The following is a 27,816-nucleotide window of genomic DNA, read 5'->3' as shown; positions in this document are numbered from 1 at the left end:
ATGTTTAGTAGTGGCCGATCTTTGATCGGGCGAGCGGGGGTGCTCATTGCGTGACCTTCCCCAATCGTACCCAAGTTCCCGAGCCGAGGCAACTTTGGTGATGATGGACACGTGGCCTTAGGCACGAGTCGGGGTTTCCTAAATTCTCACAAAATAAAATATTTAGGTGGCGAGTCTGTATCTGGCAAAGCAGTCCATGTTTGACACTTCTTTCTAAAAATCAGTTTTGCAAAACGATTTACTGGATTTGGACTCTTTGGTGATTTATCGATCTTGCATTGCACTTTGTGAAATTAGATTCAGAACCGTGACATTGAGTCCGAACTGTAGTCAGCTCCAATGAACAAAACGGGATTTTTCAGGGACGTTCGGTCACGTCTACAGTTTCTGGCGACTCTGCTGGGGAGTTAGAGAACTTGACTCGAACTCTTGATATCTTGTTTTGTTCACACTTATGTGTTTCTTTGCATTACATGTGCTTTGGTGTGCCTAGGACACCGTGTTTGCCATCTGCTATTCCTGAACGGTTTGCCAGAGGCTCACTTTGAGAAGCTTGCCATAAGGCTGACCGGTTACAGGCTCTACGACGATGGGAACACAAACCCCAGTTTTTACCGAGGCGCCCCTTTTGACCATTCGACCTAGTGCATATCGGAATCCATAGTGACTATCCCAAACTAGGATAGGTTGCTCACCCGATTATAGGTTATTTGAAACCGCTGTGTGCGTAGTGAAACCCTAGCTCCTGATAAAATATGATTGGGAAACCCTATCCCAACATAGGGGTGTTTTGGCTCTCACTTGCTTGCTATGTGCTTTTAGAGTGCGTCTCTACAGGAATGCATGTATCAGTTTGCAAGTCTAGGTATTAGGCCTGTGGGCAACAGTATCAGTATTTAGGAATCGGTTATATCCGCAGGTATCAGATTCAGTGTTGGGGCAGTAATTTGGGAAACAATGATCAATGGCCGAATACAGTTATTCAGCTATGCTTATGTTTGTTATGGTGAAAATTGGGCTAAGCTGCCGCCTGTTTTCTCTTTCAAGGTTCAGAGATTCGGTTCCGAGCAACCAGTGTTCTCCTTTACTGAGGCAAGACAGAAAAGGACCAGTCAAGGCCCACGGGTTCATCAGATCCGTTAGCCACCAGTCGCATCACCTCTGTTCAGTTCAGCGGACTCGTGATGACACAGAATTCAGAAGAAATTGTGGTCATGACAGCAGCACTAAACCAAGGAATCACCATACAGGGTGAGACCGATGTTGAAGTACAACAACCACCCAAGTCACCGGCCGCACGTCCAATCTGGGAACCCCTGTTATTTCAAAGTCGTGAGCCCACTACTTTTGAGTCGATGGGAATGATTGGCGATCTCCAGAGATCTGTGGCTGATTTAGCCTACGGAATATTGGTTCGCCACCAACTACATCGTATGCTGGGAATTTCATGTTTGAAGAGGCCCCGCTATTGGGGCGAATTGTAATTGAGCTCAGCCAACCTGAAGCCATCCCAAGTTCCGGCAATGGCATGTCAATAACAACCGGGTTCCGCTCTAATGTAGCAACCCAAACCTTCCACCAAGCTGAGGCTAGTGGAAAGAATAAGCCGAAGGAAGACACTGATCCCTATGAACAGCTTCTGCAGGTTGTTGAGGCTTTGAAAGCCGGAGGACTAGATAAGCCACAGGTACGCGCAATTGCTGCAAAAACTGTGGATGGCACCTTCCCTACTCAGACCGAGGGCAGTTCAAGCCAAGGGGAAAATCGGGAGAAGGACCATCGTACCAGAATTGCTTCTTCCAACCCTAATTCTGCATCCGGGAAAAATCAGCAGACCAAGCCAGTGCCTGCCGACCCTTTTTCTAGTGCTCCCAGCAAAAATCCACAAACCTCGAAGTATCTACCCTGAGGTCGCAGGGTCTTCCATGCCCTCTATATGCCTTTGTCTAAGGCTCTTCAAGTCCTTGTTGAGAAAGGCCACCTCACACCTCTTGAGCCTCGCCCCCTCCTGAATCCCCTTCCTGCTAAGCATGATGGTACCTAGTACTGTGCGTACCATCAGCAAACCAGTCATGCCACTGACAATTGCTTCCCTCTTCGCCACGAAGTACAGGATTTGATTGACAATGAGGTCATCCTCCCACCTAGTTCAGGAAAGTCTACCGTCACTGGATCAGTGAATCTGGAGGATAATTTGATGTGATCAAGGATGAACCACCTACGGGCGGCATTCAGTTTACTTCAGATGTGGTGTATGGCACGCACTATTTTGAGCATGTGCGAATGCTAGTTTTTGTACTTTGTGACTTGGGTCATTAGTCAATTTTGTTGTCTTGTATATAGTCAGTCTTTTTATACTATGCCAATCGGGTCTGTCTTGTTATATCAAGTCAGTCCTGTTGCACAGAAGTCGGGTGATTCCGGGGGTGTTACCTCGGACATCACTCTCTTGTTTTCTATTTGTCTTTTACACTCTTTTGAGCCTGTTCCTGCCTTGGAGCTAGTTACACCAGAAGATCTAAATGAAACAGTAGTGATTTTCACACTCTTGTGTTTGCTTCTGCCTTGCGCCAGTTGAGCCAGAAGTCTTGAATGAAACGACAGTCCATTTCACCTGCTCTTCTGTGCCTTGAAATCATTGCATTGACCTAAAGTTTTTTTTTAAAACTTTTTTTTCACTATGGTGAAAACAAAGAGAGAGGAATTCCTCGGGTTTTGTAAAATTTGATCAATTGAGAGAGAGAGAGAGGCATGCTAGGCCCTTAATGAATGAAATCACGCTTGTTAGTGTGAGTACTGAGAAGGATCCTGGCTTGATCCAGATTGGTTCAACATTGTCTTCTGCGCGAGCGATTAGTCGCTTTCCTAAAAGATTTCAAAAAATGTTTTGCGCCGTCCTGCGGAAACCTGTGTGGAACCACTCTTGAGATTGTGTAGCCTAGGATCGCTCTCAGCCTCAAGATTCAACACCTTTTGCTCTCAAAACCTTGAACTTGGGCTCAGAATGTTCAACGGGCAACCACAATGTGAGGCCTGTGTGGCCAGATTCGAAGCAACCCTTGAACTGAGGCAAGAAAGTCAGATCAAGAAGGTTAGACATCGTCCAAAGAAGCTTGCAAAGCTAGACCAAAAGCACCCCTCGAACTAGGGGCAAAAAAATATCAGACGTGCTCGAAGAGCCGAAGATGGATCATTCTGTAAACCAGAGAAGACTAGCAAGAATGCAAAATCCCAGAAAGGGGAAAGAAAAAAGTTTTGCTGAAGGACAACCAAGTTCCTATCCACAACACTAGGGGCAAATTCACCCTCCATTGGAGGGACTTCTACATCATCAGCGAACAACAGTTAATGGACAAAGCTAAACTTTACCCTTGAGAGGCTCGTTGGGCTGAAAACCCGGAAGGGCGACCCAGGCAAAAGTTGGAGCAAGAAAAAGAAGAAAAAAAAAAGGAAAAAGAAAAAAATTGAAAAGAATTGAAAAGAAAAGAAGAACAAAGCTCGCAAGGTTGAAAACCCAGAAAGGGCGGCCTTGGCAAAAGTTAGAGCACAAAAAGAAAGGTTAATGCCCGAGTGTACCTTGCCCCGAACTACGTAAGGCTTGATTCCCATGTTTGGGATACGTAGGCAACTTCATTTTGAAGTCCAAACACAAACACTTCCAAACCGACTGTGCCCATGTAATGGTTCTGATCATCGTTGTTTTCTCTATATCCGAGAGCTCGGTTGAGACCTTCACAATGAGAACTGGTTACAATGCGCTGCGGTACTATTCAAACAAGGGGCAACTTTTCGTTGCCATATAGTGTGCTGCGGTGCTATTCAAACAAGGGGCAACTTTTAGTTGCCGTGCAGTGTCCTTCAGCCAAGGGGCAATTTTCCATTGTTTTTGGATCTGAGGTTGTGCATCTCAAGAGTTAATTCTACGTTGGTCAAGCAGTGGCCATTTGCAAAAATAGTTTTTGTGAATTTTTACTGAGGTTAGGTAATTCTCTCGAAAATTATTCTATTTTTCCAAAACTGGACCATTTTCTTGGACCCAAAAAGGAAAATTTTCAGTGCTCATAACCTAACTTGCTTGATTTTAAATCAGAAAATCGAACAAGCATGTCAATCTACATCTCATGTTGGTCAAAATTGTTTTAGCAGAACGTCAAAAACAAAAAATGGTCAAAATAATGAACTAGGGGCACAGTTAAGTCAGGTGTTTTGTCTTTTCCCCAATGTCAACATACTTGCCGAAAAGGGCACCCTATTCACCAAGAAGGGTACAACAGAAGCTAACAGAAAAGGGCTGAAAGCTCTCATATCCTCCGAGCAACGAGGTATCAAGCCAAGTACGAAGCACAAACTGGAATGGAGCAAGGTATTCCAGTCCCTCATTTGGGCAGATCTGATCACGTCCACACTCCCCAACAGAGCATTGTCAACCAATGTCAGCTGCAGATTTGCAACACACCCAGTTGTAGCGCAACCCTCTGTGGGAGTAATTCACTGTTGTGAACAAGAATACGAATATGGTAGAATACCAGGGGCAAGAGCCCACAACTTCCTGCTTATCCATCAACCACCCAGCGGAGGGATAAAAAAAATGAGAGATTGAAGAATAGAGAGATGTGCGCTGAGAGAAAATGTGAGGAAAGGGCTTTTTCAGAAGAACAGAGCCTGAGGGCCGAGTGATGTGAGAATCACAAATGAGAAAGGGTGGAAAATAATACCCGAACAAACTGGCTCCTCGCGAACTAAGAGGTCTCTCGCCATTGGAACACGTCTGAGTGTCGTGTCTCCTGTTTTTGTCTGTATCGATTCTTGTTTTGAGTCGTTTCGAGTGTCTGTGTTTGTGTTTAGGTTGTTTACCTTTTATTTTTCTTTGTTGAGTTGTAGTGCGCTGTGTTCAGTCATAGGCTCAATACCTGGTTGAGAACCCTTTTCTCATCTCACTTTCAAAAAATCGTTTTGTGCTCAGAGTGCCGTGCCATTCTCCACATTTGTGCAAAACATAATTTGTTCTTTCATAAAACTGTAGGGTTCAACCCAGGTCATATGAGAATAGTAAAAACCAAGACCCATCTGAAGCTATGAAAGTTCCAGGCTGCAAAGCAAAAGAAAAGAGGGAAAATTTGGAGCGCCTGAGCTTGTTTTAACTTCTGCAAGTTCTGTCAGTACATCTCATATGTTAAGAATGAGCTGCGTACCGAATAAACTGAGTACTGTGTTATGAGCTGTATGTTCAGAGTGAGTAGTGTGCTGTTACGAGCCGTGTGTTCAAAATGACCAGAATACTGTGTTATGAGCTGTATGTTCAAAAGAAACAGAGTACAGTGTTACAGGCTGTGTGTTCAGAATGAGTAGTGTGTTGTATGAGCTGTGTGTTCAGAGTGAACAGAATTCTGTGTTGATTGTTTCAAAGCCATAATGGCAATCAGATGTGCTCTTCCTGAGTACCATTCCCTGCCAGAGGCATCTTGGCTGTGTTTGCAATGAGTTCCGAGGGAAAGTTACGAATATGATCGGGATGAAAAACGGCATTTGTGGTTTCTACATGCAGATGTTACTCCTTGTCAGTATTTCAGAACCTTTATACTGTGAGTTGAAGGTAAGTATTCGAAGAGTACAAGAAGAGATCCCCGTCAGAGTAAAGCGGTTTACCGCCACTCACTCCATGAGATGCTTTCTAAAGTGCTGCTTTGTCTGTTTATTGCATTCTCTAAACATCATGCTCTACATTGCTTGTAACATGTACTATATCATCGCACTTTTTGCGTTTATTTGCATCTTGTGTTATCTTGTATCATTTATCCTTTTACGTCGAGCTGTGTTTAGGATTGTTGTCCTCCGGGACATTCTCAGGTTGCACCGAGCACGCACCTGATAGTTTGTTTCGGACCTTCTATCACGATTTCAGCGTGGTTTGAGTACCCCTTTCCTCACATGATTTCAGCGTGTTTGGGAATTTATATCAGGTTGTGTCGTGTACGCACCTGGGCGATTTGTTTTTGGACCTACTCTCACGATTTCAGGACGCCTGATGTGCGGGCCTAGGCAGGTTTTATCTCAGGTTGCGTTGTAGACGTGCTGGGCGGTTTGTTTTGGACCTCCTCTCACGATTTCAGCGTGGTTTCAGTGTCCCTTTCCTCACGCAATTTCAACGTGTTCAGAATTTGACTTAGGTTACGTCGTATGCGCACCTGATTGTTTGTTTTTCCTCCTCTCATGATTCCTGCATGGTTGGAGTATTTTCCTCTTTGCATTCACCATTACATTGTGCATGCATTGCATCGTGCTATCTTGCGCACCTTACCTGCACTCATTAGTGCATTGTTCGCGCTTTCTTGCGCACCTTACCTGCACTTGTTAGTGCATTGCATTGTTCGCGCTTTCGTGCGCATCTTAGTTGCACTTGTTAGTGCATTGCTCGCGCTTTCTTACGCACCTCACTTGCACTTGTTAGTGCATAGCATCACACTGTCTTGTGCACTCTCTGGTCTGGGAGACCTTAAATCCTGCATCTTTATTTGCACTGTCTTGTGCACTCTTTGGTCTAGGTGACCTTAAATCCTCTAAAGGTGCAATTCCTTTGGTGTTCGTCGTACCCGAATGACTTCCGGCGGTCTGGTATAGCCAGCCTGTGTTTGTAGTGAGTTCCTAGAGAGACCAACTGAGACGGTGGAAACTAGAGTTCGAATGGCTCATGCCTAGAACACAAAGGTTCTGGATTTCCGAGACTAAAGTCTGGTTTAAATACCCAGGGGTATAGCCTCGGCTTGAAATCTGTATGGCAGCCCCATAGATTGAGATAACATGTGTATGCGCCTCAATTCCGGATACTGAACCAGCCTAATCTGTCACCCTGTTGGAGAATAGGAAAGCTGCGACCATAGTCAGGGAGAAAAGTAGTACCTGCGGTTCAACCGAGAAGAAGGGGAAGGTCCCCAGCAACATGAGGTAGGTCATTACCAATTGCCCCTGTAAGGTTCCTTCACTTCCTAACTATTACATCATTTAGTATGTCCATTGCATTGTACATAGAATATATTGCGTGCATTTACTGCATATCCATTGTATCACTTGCGCCTTTCCATGTTAAGCTTAGTCTGGCACGTGCCCATACTTTTCTCGTTAAAGCATAGTTATGTGATTATGTGTACGTGCCTATTCCACTAAGGGAATTGTGGTTTGAGGGTGACAGCACCATTTTTGTGTTAGACGTGGTTTGTTTGTGTCCATGCCTTTTCTAGGCAAAATGTGGTTTGGCTGCGCGCTTTATTCAGTTCATCCATTGCATCCATTTCATCGTATTTTAGTTTGTTACGTTCAGCATTTTGGATCACGATCTTTCCTCAGCAGATCATTCCCCACTTATATCATGCCACCCAATTACTTGTACTTTGTGATCTCTCTACGAAACGCATAGTTTTGCATGTGCTTGCACCCCTTTCACGTTGAAACACAGTTTTGTTATGTGTAAGCATCCATGCTGAGTTGTGGCCAGTACTAGGATGTACGCACTTAGCTTGTGTTAGGCGTCGTTTGGCTCATGCCCATTGCCTTTTCTATGTTAAAAGTAGTTTAATTTTGTATCTCCATCCCTTTATGATATTCGTGTGGTTTTGTACTGCTGGTGGTTGGATCATCTCACATACATTGCATATCATTTGCATTGTTTCGTTACATTGTATATTATTACATTGTTTTCTAATATTGCATATCATTCGCGCTATTTTGTGCATCGCGTTATCTTGCGCATCGCACTGTCTTGTACATTGCATATCATTCGCGCTATTTTGCGCATCGCACTGTTTTGTGCACTGCATCATTCGCGCTATCTTGCACACCTCATCTGCACTTGTTAGTGCATTGCATTGTTTTGCATCCCTACTGCATTGTTATGTATTACACTTAGGTTGCATTGTTTTGCATCCCTTCCGCATTGTTATGCGTCACTCTTAGGTTGCATTGTCGTGCACCCCTTCCTTCCCGCGTCGTTATGCGTCACGCTTAGGTTGCATTGTCATGCACCCACACTTCGCTTGCGTCATCACGCACTTTTCATTTGCATTGCCATGCGTATCTCTAACGAATATTGTACCTGTTGGGTTTCTTTCTTTTACATGCAGGATATTGTATGTGCGGTTCATTCAAGAGAAGTTCCGGTTCAGTTTGAACGTACCTTTTCTCCTCTCGCATGCGGTGCGTTAGGACATCTTCAGTTTCCAACACTCGGATGAGTTCCGGTGTTCATTCATACCTTTTCTCCTCTCGCATGCGGTGCGTTAGGACATCTTTGGTTTCCACCACTCGGATGAGTTCCGGTGTTCATTCAAACCTTTTCTCCTCTCGCATGCGGTGTGTTAGGACATCTTCGGTTTCGAACACTCGTATGAGTTTCGGTGTTCTTTCATACCTTTTCTCCTCTAGCATGCGGTGCGTTAGGACATCTTCGGTTTCGACCACTCGGATGAGTTCCGGTGTTCTTTCATACCTTTTCTCCTCTCGCATGCGGTGCGTTAGGACATCTTCAGTTTCGAACACTCGGAGGAGTTTTGGCGTTCATTCTTCTTTCATACCTTTTCTCCTCTCGCATGCGGTGCGTTAGGACATCTTCGGTTTCAAATACTCGGATGAGTTCTGGCGTTCTTTCATACCTTTTATCCTCTCACATGCAGTGCGTTAGGACATCTTCGGTTTCGAACACTCGGATGAGTTCCGGTGTTCATTCATACCTTTTCTCCTCTTGCATGCGGTGCGTTAGGACATCTTCAGTTTCGAACACTCGGATGAGTTCCGGTGTTCTTTCTTACCTTGTCTCCCCTTGCATGTGGTGGGTTAGGACGTCTTCGGTTTCGAGCACTCAGATGCGTTCCGGTGTCCATTTGTTCGCTTTCTTCTTTTGCGTTTGATACATTGAGAGTTGTTTCGTTTGAGACTCTAGGTGTTCTTGGTAGTCGCTTTTAGCCTTCTCCGCGTAAGACGTAGTGAGAATTGTATAATTTTCTTGCAACCTTTCAGCATGAGATGTGGTTTGGCTCGTGTTTACTTGCTTTGCATCACATTCGCTTAAACTGTTGCATTTATTGTGTATATTTGCTTCATTACAGCGTGCTTTGCACGATCATAAGTTATGTTCGGCTTTGTGCATACCCCTTTGCATTTTGCCCCTGCCTGCGGGCACATCTCTTTGTTTATCTCGCCTGTTTGTCTAAGTCTTCGGCCTTGTCAAAAATGGGTCGTCTCTGGGCTTTGACATTCACTCCCGTCACTTATGACTTTCGAGTTCTGTCAAAGGGGGGCAGCTGTAGACACCCCATTTTTGACAGACCTTAAGACTCAGACGTCATCGATTGAGCGCTCGGTGATTGCGCATGTTGTGCTCGTTCTAGGGTTTCGGAGTTTCGGCTGAGGTCCTTACTCCCGAACCTCGGGACCCTTTTATGTTTTGCCTTGGTTTGCGGACCAGGCCTTGCTTTCTCTTTCTGGAGGAAGGGAGAGGTCTTGTAGACCATCTCTCAGTGGCTGTAGGCTACTTTTTGTGGTCGCCAGCCACTATTCCCGTTTGGAGACCAGTTTCAGATTTTTGGAACCATCGGCCGCGTGCCTCAGTTCGGGACCGCTTAACATTCTCCATTGGGCACGGTTTTTGGCACACACCTTGTTTCCTCTGTCTAGAGGGACACTGCGGCCTGGAAGACGACCTTTGTGGTCGCGCATTTTGCCCCCCGAACCCTCGTTTGGCATTATTGTTGGTTCATTTTTGGCATGAACCTTGTTTTCATTGTTTGGAAGGTGGTACAAGGGTTGGAGACCACCTTTTCTCTTGGAGATCACTTCTCTCTCCGCCAGCCAGTTTTCTTTTTGAGAAACTGGTCTCCTTGATTTTTGAGCCACATTTGCTAGTCTCCCACCATACCACTAACTTGCATTCAGTGTGGGGACCATCAAATGGGCTGGCCGACCAACTTTTTTTTGGGAGACCACTTGCCTTGGTCCGCCAACCAGGGGAAGTGGTCGGCCGACCACCTTAACTGGTTTTGTCTCTGTGACTACTTGCCAGCTGTGCCAGCTGGAAAGCACAGATTACATCCTCCGTGCACGTGTATGGAGGATCTTGAGCCTTGGTTTTTAGCTTTTTGAGAAGCTTTGGCTTGAAACCTCTATAAGAGAGGCTCTCCCTCTCCTTATACATGGTTCAGATATCAGTGAAGGCAAAAAAATATATCCCTCTCTATCTCTCACTATTTTGAGCTCCAAATGTGTGATTCTTGGCCCTTTGCACACACCTCATAGCCTAACACTTCCACCATCAACCTAAGGTTCTTGGAGGCCATTTTCAGAGGTTAAGGAGTTATGTTTTAGGTCCAGAAGGGTATTTCATTTTCTCCCTTTTTAAGCTCTACTTTGATCCTTCTCTTAGCCTTATTTGCATGCATATGTAGGCTTTGTTTTCAACTGAGAAAATCTTCATTTTTAAGTGTTTTTCATGTTTGTTTAACGCTATTTTCTTGTTCGAGGTTATCTACCCTCTTGCATACTTCATTTAGTCTTGTTTTGAGCCATGCCTTAAGGCCCTTGTGTTGACCTTTTCTTGGCCCTTTAGCCATTGAAATCCAGCGTATTTTTAGTGGTTGGTATGTGGTTTTGAGGGCCAAAATCAGAGAGGGGTGACCCTCTCTCTCCTTGTCTTGTCTACTAGCATTTTTGGCCTGATAGAGGAGCTTTTTTTTTCACATTTCCAAGCCTTTGTTCGGGCCCCTTTTGGTGACTTTTAGGGCCTACCTAGGCTCTGTATAGAGGTGGTGTTGTCATCTAGGGTTCGCCTCTTGCATGTGTAGAATAACCCTCTCCATAGCTTATCAAAGGAGCATGTCATTCTTGCATGCATTATTCATGTTTCAGTGGGTTTTTGGTCATTATTTGGCATATCATACCTCTGTCTTTGGTTGGTTTAGTGGCCGCTTGAATGCTTCACATGCTTGTAGTGTAAACCATGCTCACTTGCTTACATTGCTTGTTGTTTTGGCCAATGATTCTAGCATATTTTGGCCATACTTCAGCCTGATTTTGTTCATATTTTGGGCTTCCTTAGCTTTGTTTTGAGGCCTCTTGGTCGAATGATGCTTTCCATGCATACTTGTAGTGTAATATCCTTGCCTAGCCTTGATTGTTGGAGTCCCTTGCATGTTTAACTTGAGGTGTTTCCATGTCTTGGCATCATTGAGCATGTTATTTTAGAGCCTATACTTGTGCCATGTTCTCATGTTTTCCACTCTTTAAATGCGTTTGAGAGTTGTGCTTGTATACCTCATTTATGGGCCATTGCATGAGCTTCATTTTTGTGCATTTCGAGCCATCATCTTAATCCATTTTGCCACTGTTTTGGGCCTGCATATGGACTGTTTGGGGTTGGTTTGTTCATTTGGGCATTACATTGCATACCTCTAGTGTAATGCACTTCACTAGTTTCGGTATTCAAGCTATTCAACATGCATAACAGGAGTTGCTTGCATGATTCGGCACCATTTTGTACGTCATTTCTGAGCTGGAACATGCTTTGTTGTATGCCATATTTCATCCTTTCCATGCTTTAATACAATTGTATCTTGTGCCCTAGGCTTTGGGCCCTTGCATCTTGCATGTTTGCATGTGCTTTGTTGCCTCATTTTCATCATGTATGGCCACTAATTTGGGTGTGGTTGAGGCCCTTTCATTTTGGTTTAAGTCCATTTTGCATCGAGTATGCCATTGTAGTTCATAGTATTGAGCATGCCGCGTTGTTGCATGTTTGATCATTGCATTGCACATGCGTTGTTCACTTCATTGTGTACGATAGTCTTCACATGTGCATTGTGTATGACATATAGTATCATGTGCATTGAGTTTGCCATTGTTAGTTCGTAGCATTGCGTATGCTAGTTTGCATGTTTGCACGTCATCCTTTGCAAGTTTGGATGACTTGGTTGCATCGCCTTAGGATTGCATGCTTGAGGTCACATTGTGCATGCCATTCTACTTGTTGCATTGTGTTTGGAATAGGACTTAGTCCAAACATGGGAAACGAGGGACGTTTCATACTCCAAGTGATGAAACGTGCCTCGATTCTCGGTCCCCGACACTCTTGACTAACACATGATGGAGTTTAGGCATTTATGTGTTTATCTGTGCATTAATTTCACATTGAGTCATGCAATCCGACTCCTCGGCCATCACGCATCGAGATGCGTGATTGGTGGCCCGAGGATCAAGGGCTACACTCTCTAGAGCTTATGCAATGATGGGGAGAGTGGTCGTGCACACATATGTTGAAAATACCTTGCCATGCCTCTCTCTTGCTCCTTGTTGCAGAAAAACAGAATCCGGGAGAAGAAACTGGTCGGCCGACCAGGTTTTCTTGCAGGCTGACCACCTTCTTTGGTTTCCATCACAAAAGGTGGTCGACAGGTGGTCTCTCATGCCCACGAGCTAGTCAGCAGCCTTCCCACTGATTCCTAAGGTGGAGTTTCATGTCTCTGGAGCTTTGTGCAAGTTTCTGAAATCAATTGCAAACAAAGGCGAGCCGGGGCATCGCGATGGATTTCCCGACAAGGCGACTCGAGCATGCATGCATCTTTCACCATTCAAAGCAGAGCTGAGGCAGCCCATTTTACATAGTTTACATGCTAGTTTAGTTAATTTGATAATTAGCTAGTGTTGTGTAATAAATAGTTAATTCGATTATGTATTATTTATTCGGACCCTCCGAGAGAGGGCAATGTTGTAATAAGTGTGCGTGTGTGTGATGTATGTCTTCCAACCCCACGTCTTTCTCCCTTTCATTTACCAGCTTATGATGGTTAGTTTTAGGGCACGTTTCAATTAGCATCCTTATGCTCTTATGTTTGCATCCATTCATCTGTTTTACATGCACCGGGCTTGGCGCATCATACTAACTGCATCGTATTTCAATTCCAAGTTCAATACATGTTGCCTAAAGCGTCTCACATGCCATCTTAGAATAGCTGAGCCTATCTTAGTTGCATTTTTGCATGTGTTGCATTAGGCATCTCAACATAGTTAGGATTCATGTATGTTTTCTAATTAGCTTCTTTCTTTGGCTCGGAGTACTCGGTAAGTGTTTATACTTTGGCATCCTTGCATGCGTGTGAGTGACTGTCATTATAGCATGCTTACCATGAGGCTATGTGCTTATGTGATATACCTGCCTGAATGCCTGTGGGTGAAGGTTGGATTACTCGAATTGGAACGATTCATTGAAATCTGTGTTTTAGCCTACTTGAGAGTAGCACCATCAAACCATTTTCAAATAAACAAACAAGAAATGTTTTGTTCCAACGGAGGCGATCTAGTCTATACTTGTATGCTGTGTGCATCACATAGTAAATCTAGGCTAATAAACCGGAATAAGAACGCATGTGTTTTCAAAAACTCGATATCATGTTTAGTAGTGGCCGACTTTTGATCGGGCGAGTGGGGGTGCTCATTGCATGACCTTCCCCAATCGTACCCAAGTTCCCGAGCCGAGGCAACTTTGGTGATGACGGACACACGGCCTTAGGCAAGAGTCAGGGTTTCCTAAATTCCTCCAAAATAAAATATTTAGGTGACGACTTCGTATCTGGCAAAGCAGTCAATGTTTGGCACTTCTTTCTAAAAATCAGTTTTTTAAAACAATTTGCCGGATTCGGACTCTTTGGTGATTTATCGATCTTGCTTTGCACTTTGTGATATTGGATTCAGAATGGTGACATTAAGTCCGAACTGTAGTCAGCTGCCATGAACAAAACGGGATTTTTCCGGGACGTTCGGGGACGTCTACAATGACGGACACGTGGCTTTAGGCACGAGTCAAGGTTTCCTAAATTTCCCAAAAATAAAATATTTAGGTGGCGATTCTGAAATTTGGAAAAGCAGTCCATGTTTGGCACTTTTTAATTAAAGTCAATGTTCAAAAACGATTTGTCGGATTTGGACTCTTTGGTGATTTATCAGTCTTACATTGCACTTTGTGTGATTAGATTCAGAACTGTGACAGGAGTCCGAACTGTAGTAGCTAGAACTACAATTTGCGCCCTCGCGCGCGGAATGCAGTTCGGGAGGTCTACAGTTTCTGGCAGCTCTGCTGGGGATTTAGAGAACTTGACTCGAACAACAAGATATGTTGTTTTGTTTACACTTATGTGTTTCTTTGTATTGCATATGCATTGGTGCGCTTAAGTCACAATGTTTGTCATCTGCTATTCCTGAACGGTTTGCCGGAGGCTTACTTGGAAAAGCATGGCGTAAGGCTAACCGGTTACGGGCTTTGCCACTATGGGAACACAAACGCCGGTTGTTATCGAGGCACCTTTTTTTGACCAATGGACCTAGTTGCATAACGGAAACTATAGTGACCATTCCAAACTAGGACATGTTGCTTACCCGATTGTAGGTTGTCTGAAACCGCTACGTGCGTAGTGAAATCCTAGCTCCTGACAAGATTGGACAGGGAAACCCTACCCCTCCATAGGGGTATTTTGGCTCTTACTTGGTTGATATGTGCTATCAGAGTGTGTCTCTACGGGTTGCATGTATCAATTTGCAAGTCTGGGAATCAGGCCTGCGGGCATCAGTATTTGGGGGAATCGGTTTACCGGAGGGTATCAGATTTGAGGCAATGATTTGGGGGCAACGATCAGTGTTTGAGAACAGTCCTTTTAGCTTGTGATTATCAACTGTGTGTTGTGTTTATTTTAAGCTGAAATGCTGTCCATTTTTCTGGTTGTTTGTTTCCTTATTATGCTTTATTTATCTTTTTGCAAGGTAGTTTAGCACAATTGCTTCCGAAAAGGCAGATACCCCCCGAGCACTCTGAACCAGAGGTCGAAGACTTCATCGATCTGAAGATCTAGTTAACGGACTAGCAGTGTTCTATTCATTACCCCTGGTTACTAGACGGAGGTCAGTTAGGCGCAGTTCATCAGTGCAACGGTTACCAAATCAGCGGTCCTTATCCACCCCACCAGTGAGTAGTCGGCTGAGGTTTTCGTTTCTACCGCAGAGAAAGATATACTTGTTGCTCAGTTAGATTAGCACCTTATGGCAAGTATGGAGGACATGATGCGTCAGCTCCAAGAGACCATGCAAGCCATGCAGCGGGATACTGCCAGCCAGGCAGAGGTTGTCGCACACCAGGCAGAGATTGTAGCTTAACAGACAGAGCTGATTGCCAGACTCCAGCAACAGCAGCAACCACAACAAGCCGGAGCATCTGTTTCGCATCCACCCCTGCCCCCACCTAGAATTCCAACACTCAGGGAAACTGCAAACGTCTAGCAGAATACGGACGTCCCAATGGGGCCAGTTCCACCTCCAATTCTATCTCAGCTATCCAAAGCACCAGCTAAACTAGTGGATACACCGTTTGATTTGAGGTGGATCCAACAACGTTGAATGTGAGCAAGTTAGAAAAGTTGTTCAAAAAGGCTCAAGGCGTTAATTCCATTCCGACATAGAGGATGAATACACCGATTCGGCGGTGACTTTGCCGAACCGGTTCAAGATGCTGCATATAGACCGTTTTGACGATTTTGGGGACCCTATGGTACATCTGCAATTGTTCTCAGATATCCTAAGGCCAATGGGCCTCTCCAGATTGCAAAAGCTTTCCCTCTTCGGCCGGACCGTGTCGGGTGTTGATGCTAGTTGGTACGCAAAGCTACAAAACTCTGTCTAGAGAAGCTCGGAGGAGATCGCTGAGGTCTTTATAGCTCAATACTCCTACAACACGCAGATCGAGATCACAGCCCGTGATCTCGAGACAACCAGACAAGAGCCAAAAGAGGGCTTCTTCAACTTTGTAACCCGTTGTAGAGCCAAAGCTTCTATGATGACCACCAAGCTGGTCGAGAAGGATCAGATACGGATGGTTGTGCGCAACCTCCAACCCAAAGTGATGCAAAAAATGATCGTCTTACCCCTTTCCACCTTTGAGAATTTACATGAGATTGGGGCGTAGATTGAGGACGCTATGAAGCAGGGTCTGATTGACCACAAGAGAGAGCAGCCCAAGAGGGCATTTACCCACGGTTCGAATGTAGGCACGAGTAGTGCAGCAGCTGCCAGAACTTCCGATGTGGGCATGGTCACAACCAGCACTCCAAAAATAGCCAATCCCTTTGGTGGTACTTCCACTTCAAACCCCTAAACTCTGAATTATCCACCCCAAGGCAAGAGGGCTTTCACCCAGCTGTATATGCCTTTGTCCAAAGCTCTGGGAGTCCCACTCAAGAAAGGACATCTAAAACCGTTAGAATAACAGCCTCTACCTGATCCTCTCCCTCCAAAGCATGACTCGACTAAGTACTGTGCCTTCCATCAACAGCACAATCACGACACCGACCAGTGCTTCAGGCTGTGCCATGAGATCTAGGATCTCATTAACAATAAGGTAATTGCGCCACCACAAAATCCAAATGTCACCACCAACCCACCCCCACCACTAAACCAAGCTCCACCTCCCAAACTCATCAACCTGATTCAAACCACTGTCATTTCATATGACCCGAGCATATACATCACACCCTCCCACTTACCCAAGCCTGAGGTGTTCATCCCTGTAGGCACCCCATTTTTGACAGTCCTCGAGACTTGGACGTCACCATTTGAACACTCGGTGATCATCCTTGTTTGTGTTCGTCTTGAGTTCCCGGATGTCTCGGCTTGCGCGCCTTGCCTTAAGATCTCTCGACTCGACTGTTTAGTGTATGGTTTTGCACCAAACACTTGTGTTTTGCCTTGGAGGGGCAGGGAATACCTTGTGAGGCATCCCCACACATCACCGGCCACGGCCAGAGGCCACCGGCTGGTGTTTTGTTGCCATCGGCAATGTGTATTGCCGGTCAGCACTCTTTGTTGCCGGTCGACAGTCCATTTTGTCAAAATGGCAATTTTGGGCAGCCGACTACTGTTCATCTGCTTTTGCAGATATTTAAAATAGCTGTATGGCATTTTGTTCCCCTCCATACATGTGTATGGAGGGATGGCCTTCTTGTTAGCTTACCTTGTAAGCTTTACAAGATTGGCTCCTCTATAAGAGGAACCCTTCTCTCTTGGCCTTAGGGATTACACAAAAAGGTTTGAAAAGACACAGAGGAGAGCTCTGGATTAGGGTTAGGGTTTGTGTCTCACCTATCTCCATTTCTCTCTTTCTTTTTACCTTTGTGTGTGTATAAGTGCATTTGTGTCTTACTATTGCACACAAACACATAGTGTTACACCTTCCCTTGGCTACTGAGGTTCTAAGAGGTCGTTCTTGACGTTCTTGGGTGGTTTTGAGTTTGGAGGAGCAGCTGGTCCACCATTGTTGAAGACGTGTTCAAGGGTTACAATCTTGCCCCTTTTTACCCCTTTCTTGCATTGCAGTTTTTCCTATCTTAGAACTGTTTTTGAGCTTAGTGTATAATATAAAAAAGTTCTGTTTTTAGGCCCTCTAAATAGTTTGTTTAGAGTGTTTTGTGGTTTGGAGGTGTTTGACCCCTCTTAGGCCTTGAGAGGCCCCATTTTGTGCTATTTTAAGTGAGCTCCGGGACTTTGGCGTTTGGGCCTCCTCACCACTGAAATCTTGTGGGATTTCAGAGGTGAGGATGGTGCCTTGAGGTCCTAGGGAGGAGAGGGCCACCCCCTCTCCTTGTTGTCCTTGAAATGGACCATTTTTGGCCTCTTGTGGGAGCTCCTAGCTAAGCTTCTTGTTGACCATGCCTTAGCTGTTTTTTGTGCCTATTATGTCATAATATGCTTCTGTTTTTAATTGGTTTTGGTACACCATGCATGCTTAGCATACCTACCTTGTAATGCCATGTGCAGGCCTTAATATGCCCTAGGTTGTAAGCCCTTGTTCTAGCATATTTTAGGCCTAGCTTTGTGAAGCTTTAGTGCATGTTTTTGTATGCTTTAGCTCTGTTTTAAATTGCTTGAGTCATACTTGCTATGTATTGCATAGCTCCTTTGCATTTTTGGTTTGTTAGCCTTAAGTTTTGGACCATGTTGCATGCTTAGCCTATCTTGTTTGCCTGGTTTGGCACCATCTTAACATGATTCCAGAGCTTACATTGCATGTCATTAGTCCATGCTTAGCCTCTTTTAAATGTGCTTGAAAGTTGCCTTTGTTGGCTTAAGTATAGGCCGATTAACATGTGCATGTGTGCAAGTGTGTTTGGTCCCATTTCTTAAGTTTTTGGCCACTGTTTTGGGACCTAACTTAGGGCCGTCCAATTAGTGTAAGTCCATCCCTTTGTTTGTTGCATGCGCTCCTTGTATGTTGTAGCATATTGGTGAGTTGTTGCATATTTGAAATCACATGATTGAATGAAGTCACATGTTGGCTTACATGCTTGAATGCCCACATTAGCCTTGCACACTTGTTAGTTGCATTGCTCTATGCCTTGCATTTCTTGTATGCTCATTTGCATTGCCGTATTGCATGCCTAGTTAACATGCTTAGGTTGCATTGCATTGGCATACATGCTTGGCCTCTTGACTATCCATGATAGAGGTTAAGTCCCCATTGGTTTGATTGTGTGCATTGCATTTCATTTGACATGAAAATGCATAACTTGGTCTCTTGGGCCATCACGCATTGAAATGTGCGATTGATGGTCCGAGAACCAAGGACCATGTCCCTTTGAGCCATACACATGATAAGGGATAGGTTTGGTGCATACATTGCTTGAATTGTATTGCCATGCTCTGCCTTGCCCTCTACTGCTGTCAATTGCAGGTTTTGCAGGCACTTTCTGCCGATCGACTGCATATGGTGCCGACCGGCAATCCTTCCTGGGCCGATAGCTTCACCAACAGCCGGTGATCACATACCACTGCTGGTGGCCATTCTACTCAGCCGGTGGTGTCTCCCAATATCCAGGGAAGCAATCCTGAGACTTTGGCATCCTTCAGAGGAGTATAGTAGGGAAAACAGAGGCAGCTTGCGCATGGCAGTGCACTTCCGAGCAGGATCGAGCACGCGCGCATTGAACCCTCTTCCCGAGGCCCCTGTTATTGCTTTTCTTATGCTTAGTTAATTTGTTAATTAATTAGGTGATTTGTAATAATTAATTAGCTTGTAGGTTAATTATCTGTAATATTTATTTGGCCCCCCCTCCGAGCGAGGGCGAATCTGTAATAAGTGTGGGTGCGTGTGTGTGCATGTCTTCTAATCCCCACATCTTTCTTCCCTTTTATTTACCCGCTTATGATAGTAGACTAGGGCATGCTTAAATTAGCATACCTTATGCTATGCATGCGTGCATCCATACATTTGTCTTGCATGCACCAGGCTCGGTACATCATGCTAACTGCATTTGCACTTCAATTCCAAATTGAATACGTGCATCAACTGATTGCATTTCACATGCCATGTTTAGGTTAGCCGAGCCTACTCTAAATTGCATCTTGTATGTGTTGCATTAGTCAATTTGACATGACTTAGGACCATGCATATTGCCTAACTAGTTTATTGTTTTGGCACGGAGTACGATGTAAGTATTTTATGCTTTAGCATACCGCATGCGTGTGAATGCTATTATGACAGCATGCTTACCATGTGGCTAGATGCTTATGTGATAAACTGTTTGGATGCCTGTGGGTGAAGGTTGGATTGTCTGAGTTGGAAAAACTCATTGAAATCCGTATTTTAGCCTACTTGCGAGTAACAAATTCCAAAGTGTTTTTCAAGACAAACGGATATGCAATGTTTATTTCCAAATTAGGCCATCTAGTCTATACTTGTGTGTTGTGCGCCTAACATAGTAATTCTAGGCTAATAAATGGAATAAGAACACATAACGTTTTCAAAAAACGGATATCATGGTTATTAGAGGCCGATCTTCGGATCGGGGGAGAGGGGGTGCTCATTGCTGACCTTCCCCGATTGTACCCAAGTTCCCGAGCCGAGGCAACTTTGGTGATGACGGACACGTAGCCTTTGGCACCGAGTCAGGGTTTCCTAAATTCCCCCATAAAAAATATTTAGGTGGCGACTCTGTATCTGGCCAAGCAGTCCATGTTTGACACTTCTTTTTCTAAAAATCTGTTTTCTCAAAACGATTTGCCAGATTTGGACTCTTTGGTTCAGATTAAGAACCGTGACACAAATCGAGTCCGAGCTGTAGCGCGGGGTCCCTCGCGGACGTGCTACAGTTTCTGGCGACTCTGCTGGGGACTTAGAGAGCTTGACTCGAACTCGTGATATCCTTTTTTGGTTTCATTTATGCGTCTCTTTGCATTGCATGTGCATTGGTGCGCCTAGGACACCGTGTTTGCCATCTGCCATTCCTGAACGGTTTGCTGGAGGCTTGTCTTGTCAAGACATGACCATAAGGCTGACCGGTTATGGGCTCTGACAATATGGGAACACAAACCCCGGTTTTACTGGGGCACCCTTTTCGACCATTCGACCTAGTGCATATTCGGATCCATAGTGACCATTCCAAGCTAGGACAGGTTGCTTACCGGATTATAGGTTGTTTGAAGCTGCTGCGTGCGTAGTGAAACCCTAGCTCCTGACAAAATAGGGCAGGGAAACCCAACCCCAACATAGGGGTGTTTTGGCTCTCTTTACTTGCTATGTGCTTTTAGAATGTATCTCTACAGGAACGCACACATCAGTTTGCAAGATTGAGTTTAGACCCGAGGGCACCAGTATCAGTGTTGTTAAGAATCAGTTATCCGCGGGTATCAGGTTCAGTTTTGGGGACAGTGATTCTGGGAAACAGTGATCAGTAGTAGAGTGCAGTTGTTCGACTACACCTGTGTTTGATCTGTTTGGGCTGAAATGCTGTTTGTTTTCCCTTTCAGTTCAGAAGTTCGGACAGCTGGTACGGAATAGCTAGTGTTCCCCCTTGCTGAGGCAGGACTTATGATGACGCAGAATTCAGAAGAGATCGTGGTTATGACAGCTGCATTAGATCAAGGGATCACACTGTAAAACGTGACCAATATTGATATGCCACATCCACCCAGGTCGCCTATTGCGCACCCGGTCTGGGTCCCCCACCTATACCAGGCTCGCGAGCCTACTACATTTGAACTAATGGGGATGATAGGTGATCTCCAGAGGTCTGTGGCGGATCTCGCCTACGGAATGTCAGCTTCACCTCCAGCCGCACCATATGCCGGGAGTTTTGTACCTCAAGAGCCCCCGCTGTTGGGGCGAACTGTGAGTGAACTCAACCAACCGAAGATGGCCTCCAGCTATGGTAATGACATATCAACATCAACCCAAACCCTCGATCAGGCTGAGGCCAGAGGAAAAGACAAAGTGAAGGCAGATGCCGATCCTAGTGAACAACTGCTGTGGGTAGTCCAGGCTTTGAAAGCCATGGGGATGAATAAGCAACAGATATCTGCAGTTGTGACAAGAGCTGTGGAGGATGCTTTCCCCACTCCACCTGAGGGTAGTTCAAGCCAGTCAGAAAATCGGGATAGGCCCCGTCATGTCGGAACAGTTCCTTCCGTTTCCAACCCTGTACCGGGAAAGGATCAGAAAGCCAAGGCCGCACCTGCCGACCCTTTCGCTAGTGTGTCTAGCAAGAGTGCTCAACCTTCAAAATACCTGCCCCGAGGGCGCAGGGTCTTCCACGCTCTCTACATGCCTTTGTCTAAGGCACTTCAGATCCTCGCCGAGAGGCGACACCTTAAACCCTTGGAGCCTCGGCCTCTCCCGAAGAATCTCCCTGCTACGCATGATGCTGCTCAGTGCTGCGCGTACCACCAGTAGACCGGCCATGCTACCGACAATTGTTTCCGCCTCCGTCATGAGGTGTAAGATTTGATTGACAACGAGGTTATCCTCCCGCCCACTTCAGCCAAGTCCGTTACCACCCAGTTATTGGATTTTGAGGACGCAGAACTGCAAGTATGTAATCAGAAAGTGAACCACTTGCGGGCGGCATTCGGTATATTTTGGATGTGGCGTCTGGCACGCATTTTTGAGCATCTGTGAACGCTAGCTTTGTAAATTCTGGCTTGGGTATCGAGTCAGTCTTTTGTTTTGAGTCTGTCACTTTGCCTTGAGTCAGTCTTTTTGCTTAAGGGTCTGTCTTGTTGTAGCGAGTCAGTCCCCTTTCGTGTAGAATACCAGGTGATTTCGGGGTTGTCGCCTCGAACACCGTTTTTGTCTTGTAATCACCCGTTTTTGTTTTCGAGTCTGTTTCTGCCGAGGGGCCAGTTATACCAACAAATCTGAATGAAACAGCTGTGGCTATCTCATTTTCACGCTTGCTTCCAGTGTAAGTTAGTTGTGCCAGAGGATTTGAATGGGTTGACAGTACATCTCGCCTGCTCTCCTGTGTGCCAAACTCATTGCATTAACCTAAGTTTTTCAAAAACCTCTTTTGAACACTGCGGTGATAAAAACGAAGAGGAAGGAATTCCTCGGGTTTTGTAAAATTTGATCAATTGAGAAAAAGAGAAGCATACTAAGTCCTTAATGAATGAAATCATGCTTGTCAGCGTGAGTACTGGGAAGGACCCTGGCTTGATCCAGATTGGTTCCATACTATCTTCGGCGCGAGCAATTTGTCGCTTTCTTAAAAACTTTCAAAAACAAATGTTTTGCGCGGCCCTGTGAAGACCTGTGTGGGATCGCACTTGAGATTGTGCAGCCTAGGATCGCTCTCAACCTCAAGATTCGACCTGTTTGTCTTGAACCTCGAACTCATTCGGAACATTCAACGGTCAACTGACGGAGGAGGCCCGTGTGGCCAGTCTTGAAGCAGCCCTCGAACAAGAGGCACCAAAGTCGAATCAAAAGATTAGATCTCACCAGAAGAAGCTTGTGGAGCAGCCATGATGGATTCTCCTCAAATCATTGCAACAGCCGTTCTCCTAAATATAGAGAGGCTTCAACTTCAAAACCCATTTGGCATGGACTTGTTACACTTTTACCCTTCGAGAAGCTCGCTGGGCCGAAAACCCGGAAGGGCGACCCAGGCAAAAGTTAGAGCAAGAGAAAAATACAAAAAAGCAAAAAAATACAAAAAGAAAAGAAAAGCAAAAAATGCGAAAAAAGAAAAGAAAAAGAAATGAACAGAAAAGGAAAATGAAAAGAAGCTCGCAAGGTCGAAAACCCACATCGGGCACCTTGGCAAAAGTTAGAGCCTGAAAAGTGAAGGTTAAAATACCCGAGTGTACCTTAACCGGAACTACGTAAGGCTTGATTCCCATGTTTGGGATACGTAGGCAACTTCATCTTGAAGTCCAGCCCCCAACGCTTTCATAGCGTCTCGGTCCATGCAATGGTTTCGATTTCATCCCAAAGTCCAGTCGCCAACACCTTCAAAGTGACTGTGTCCATATATTGGTTTTGACCATCTTCGTCTTCTCTGTGTCCGAGGGAGTTCGGTCGTGATCATCACTAGTGAAGACTGTTTGCGGACTGCTGCGGCATCATCCAAACAAGGGGCAACTTTCCGCTGCCACGAGTCGTCGTAAGACGCCATTCAAACCAGGGGCAATTTTCCATTGTCATCCACCCCTCTCAAGCCAGGGGCAATTTTCCATTGCCTCTGATCCGAGGTTGCGCATCTCAAAGAGTAAGTTCCATGCTCGTTGAGCATTAACTGTTTGCAAAATAGTTTTTGAAAATTTTTACTGAGGTTGGCTATTTTCTCGAAAACTATTCCATTTTCCAAAATTGGACCATTTTCTTGGACCCAAAAGGAAAATTTTCAGTGCTTACAACCTGACTTGCATGGCTTTCAAATCAAAAATTGAACGAGTACGTTAATCCGACTCTCATCTTGATCAAAACTGTTTGAGTAGAAAACCAAAACCAAAAAATGGTTGAAATGATGAACTAGGGGCACAGTTGAGTCAGGCGTTCTGTCTTTCCCCCGTCATCGACATACTTGCCAAGAGGGCACTCTACCCACCAGAATAAATAGCTGTGAGCTAATGGCATCGGGCATGAACCCGCAATTTCCTATTCGTTCATTAATCACCTTGGGGAGGGACGAAAAATGAGAAAATAAAGGATAGAGAGGTGTAAGTTGAGAGAAAAAGCGAGCCAAAGGATTTTGAGAGAAAAAATCGAGCTTGAGTGCCAGAGTGATGTGAGAATCACAAATGAGAAAAGGGTGGGAAACAATACCCAGAGAAACTGGCTCATCGTGATCTGAGGTCCCCCATCTTCATTAACGCGTCTGTATGTCGTGTCTTTTGTTTTGTTTACCTCAACCTTTGTTTTAGGTCTCTTCCGAGCGTGTCTTATTGTGTTTAGGTCATGTACCTTTGTTGAGTCCTTTTCCGCTGTATCCAATTGTAGGCTCGATACCCCGGTTAAGAAAACCCCTTTTTCAAAAGTTAATCGTTTATGCTTGGAATGTCGTGCCATTCTCTACATTTGGGTGAACCGAAAGAATGAAGAGAAAATTTGGGGCATCCGAGCACGTTTCAGCCCCGGCAGGTTTCACCTTTGAAGGTCGTCTTGTCAGATTGGGCCATTTGCTCAGGATTTGCTATGTGCAGAATGAACCGAGTGTGGCGTTAGGGGCTATATGCAGACTAATCCCCAACAGAGTATAGGTTGTGCATTCAGTTTGAGCAGTGTGTTGCCTGGGATGTTTTGCTATGAGGCCGTTTGGTTATCTGATTATTATAATGCAAGTGTTCAACATTCAAACCACAGATCAATTTCATTTACATTGAGGTGTAACATGATGCAATACATGAGATATGTAAATGTAACAGTTTTTTTAGATAAAAAGTTCGTTTCATTTCATAATCTTTTTCAAGTACAAAGTTTTGAGGAAAACAAAAATCTGCCTGCGGAAGTACAAGGTAATCTAACTACCAGCAAAGAGAAAAGAAAAAAGAGAAGAAAAAAGTACAAAAGGAAGAAAAGCAGCAATCTGGGTCATCATCAGTAGTCTCGGGCCCGGGGATCTGCCCTCGCCCTCTTCCTGGACGAAGGTCTAGGGGCAACGTCATCAGCGTCGCCGTCTGAGCCTGAGTCTAAGTCATCTCCAGCCTCCTCCGATGACCCGGCCTCTGCCTCTGCCTCGGACTCATCATCGTCATCATCATCGTCATCAGGGGTCGGTGCCCGAGAACTACTCCCGACATGAACACGTCCCCCCTGGTACGGGGACGTACAGCGTCTCCACGCCCTCCTCGAGCAGGAATAGAGGGCCCAGCCGGAGCCCCACCCACCGGAGGAATCTGGAAGGGAGGCTGAAAAGCACAAAAGGCAAATACATCAGAATACTGTGAGCAGTGTTTCAGTGCAGGATGCAGTGTACAGTGTGAGAATGCCGAGAGCAGTGTGTCAGTGCAGAATGTAGTGTATGAGTGCGGTGTGTGGATGCCGAGAGCAGTGTATCAGTGCAAAATGTAGTATACAGTGTGTGAATGTCGTGGGCAGTTCATCATTGCAGAGTACAGTGTATAAATGTAGTGTATGCAGTGTATCAGATGCTGTGAGATCAGTGTGTTGGGTGTTGTGTCGTGCATCAGATAATGTGAAGCAGTGTATGAATGGTTTGAGGCCATTGTTAGAAGAACATACCGGAATACTATAGAGGGCCAGGAGGTCAAAGGTCCGCTGTAGCATCCCCATCACGGAGGCATTCAACTCCACGGACTGCCGGGTGTACTCGGAGGACGCCTGCAAGAGTATAAGATATATCAGTATTCAGCGAAATATCAAATAAACTGAAATAAAATGCAGATGCAAGATGCAAAATGAAGTAATACATACCGGAGGCAAGTCGGGGATACCGGCTAACTCATGACCAGCCGGGGGAAGAGCAAAAGGGATCTGGTAGGTCACCCCATCCTGCCCTCTATGTGACAGTACAGTGGGCAGGGCAGGCCAGCCAGTCCCCCGTCCCCCCGGAGCTCCACTCCTACCATGCACTCGAGCCCTCCCCGATGTGCCCGCTCCAGCTGCCGGCGCCGCTGGCCTCTCCTCCTCAGCTCGGCGACCACCGCTCAAGGGTCGCATAATGTAGGTCCGGACGTACTCCGCGTAGTCGCCCTCGCCTCTGTGATGCACTGCTCCCCAGCCGACGGTGTAGTCCCTCATCTGCTCAAGAGGGAACCCCTCTATATGCCTCATATGCGTAGGAGGCAGACCCGGAACTATCTGCTCTGGTAAACCCAGGGTCTGACGCAAGAAACGCTCGCCCAGGTACCAAGCCCGACAGACCGGGCCCTTCAACAGAATCCGGCAACGGGCAGTCTCCTCCGTGCCCTCATAGTGATCCCTCACCACAGCCGGCAAAGAAGCCCAAGGCTGCTAGGTGATCTGAAAATAATATGCAGTTTTTTATCTATCTGATATTGAAAACATACGGTGCGAAGCAAAGCCAAAAAAATAAACTCTAAAGTTGAACATACCTCCGCGGCGGTGATGGTGTCGAAGTATCGGCGGAAGAAAATAAGAGACTCTCGTGGTCTCCGCACGCATCGCACATCGAAGTGATGAGAGAAGGGGACGCCGAGTGGGATCTCCTCATCGGGTACTGGGGCAAGCCTAGGAAAGTAGGCATACACCCACAACTGCAGAACAGATATCAGCATGACTATCAGATAAGGCAGAATACAGAATAAAGCAGAAATAGCAGAACCGTGTGTTATGCAGTGTATTGTGCGGAGTGTATAGTGTGTGCAGTATACAGTCAGTGCAAAGCAGTGTATATGTGTGCCGGGTGTGCAATATACAGTCAGTGTGGGGCAGTGTACAATATATGTGCAGTGTGCAGAATATAGAAAGCAGGAAGCAGAAATGTAAAAAGGAAAGAGGACATACCTCCCAGGCTCGCCAGTAGCCACCGAGAAGCTGCCCGCTGAGGCGGGAAGAAGAGCTCATGTAACCGTACAAAGTGGCCAGAGCTGCGCCACCCCAATCGTAGCAGCGGATCCGCCTGACGTCCACCAGTGCGCTCAACAAGTATAAGGGCACGGTGTTCGCCCGATCGGCGAAGAGTGTCGTCCCGAAGAGGAACATGATGAAGCCCCGCGCATACTGGTCCACCTCCTCTGGGGACATCTACGCCTCCTCTGCCAAGGCCGGCTGGACCCGAAAGTGGCTCTCGAACCAGGAATACCTGACGAACCCCGCTTGAGCGAGGGGAGGCTGCGTGCCGAGCAGGTATAGCTGGGCAACGTCCCACTTATCCATATCTGTGTCGAAGGGGATCGGATCACCCCCTACCCCAATGCCAGTAAGCATCGAGAAGTCGTAAGGGGTCATCGTCATGTCCCCTGCGACGAAGAAGTGGAAGGAGTTGGTGGTATCCCACCACCTCTCCACTAGAGCAGCAAGCAAGGGCGTGCAGGTAGTCAGTCGAGAGAGCCCCCTGCAGAAGATGCCAAAACTGGCCTCGTCGACGATGTCACGAACTGTGTCTGGCAGCTCTAGGTGCCAGTCTCGAGCAACGGTGTTCCCATACCCGCGGATGGTATGGGAATCCCCCTGTAATCAAAAACAACAATTGCAAGGCAATATTCAAAATGCAGTTCTAAGAAGCATACAGCGAACTACAACGTGTGATGCGTCAGCGTGTTTGGGTGGTTCAGGGCAGATGTAGCATGCGTGCAAGTTTTAACAGATTCAAACAAATACCGGGTGCCGGTGTGCTTACAGTGAACTACAACGTGTGATGCGTCAGTGTGTTCGAATGGTTCAGTGCAAACGTAGCATGCGTGCATGTTTTCAGACTCAAGCAGATACCGGGTACCAGTGTGTACGCAGTGAAATATAGTGTGCGCCGTGTGTTCGGGTGATTCGGGGTCAGTGCAGTGTGTGTGCATGTGTCAGTCTCAAACAGATATCAGTTGCATGTATAT

The sequence above is a fragment of the Camellia sinensis genome, chromosome 1, assembly GCF_055761805.1.
Source record: "Camellia sinensis isolate YWXY chromosome 1, ASM5576180v1, whole genome shotgun sequence".
Taxonomy (NCBI): Eukaryota; Viridiplantae; Streptophyta; class Magnoliopsida; order Ericales; family Theaceae; genus Camellia; species Camellia sinensis.
Note: the sequence above shows the minus strand (reverse complement) of the source record.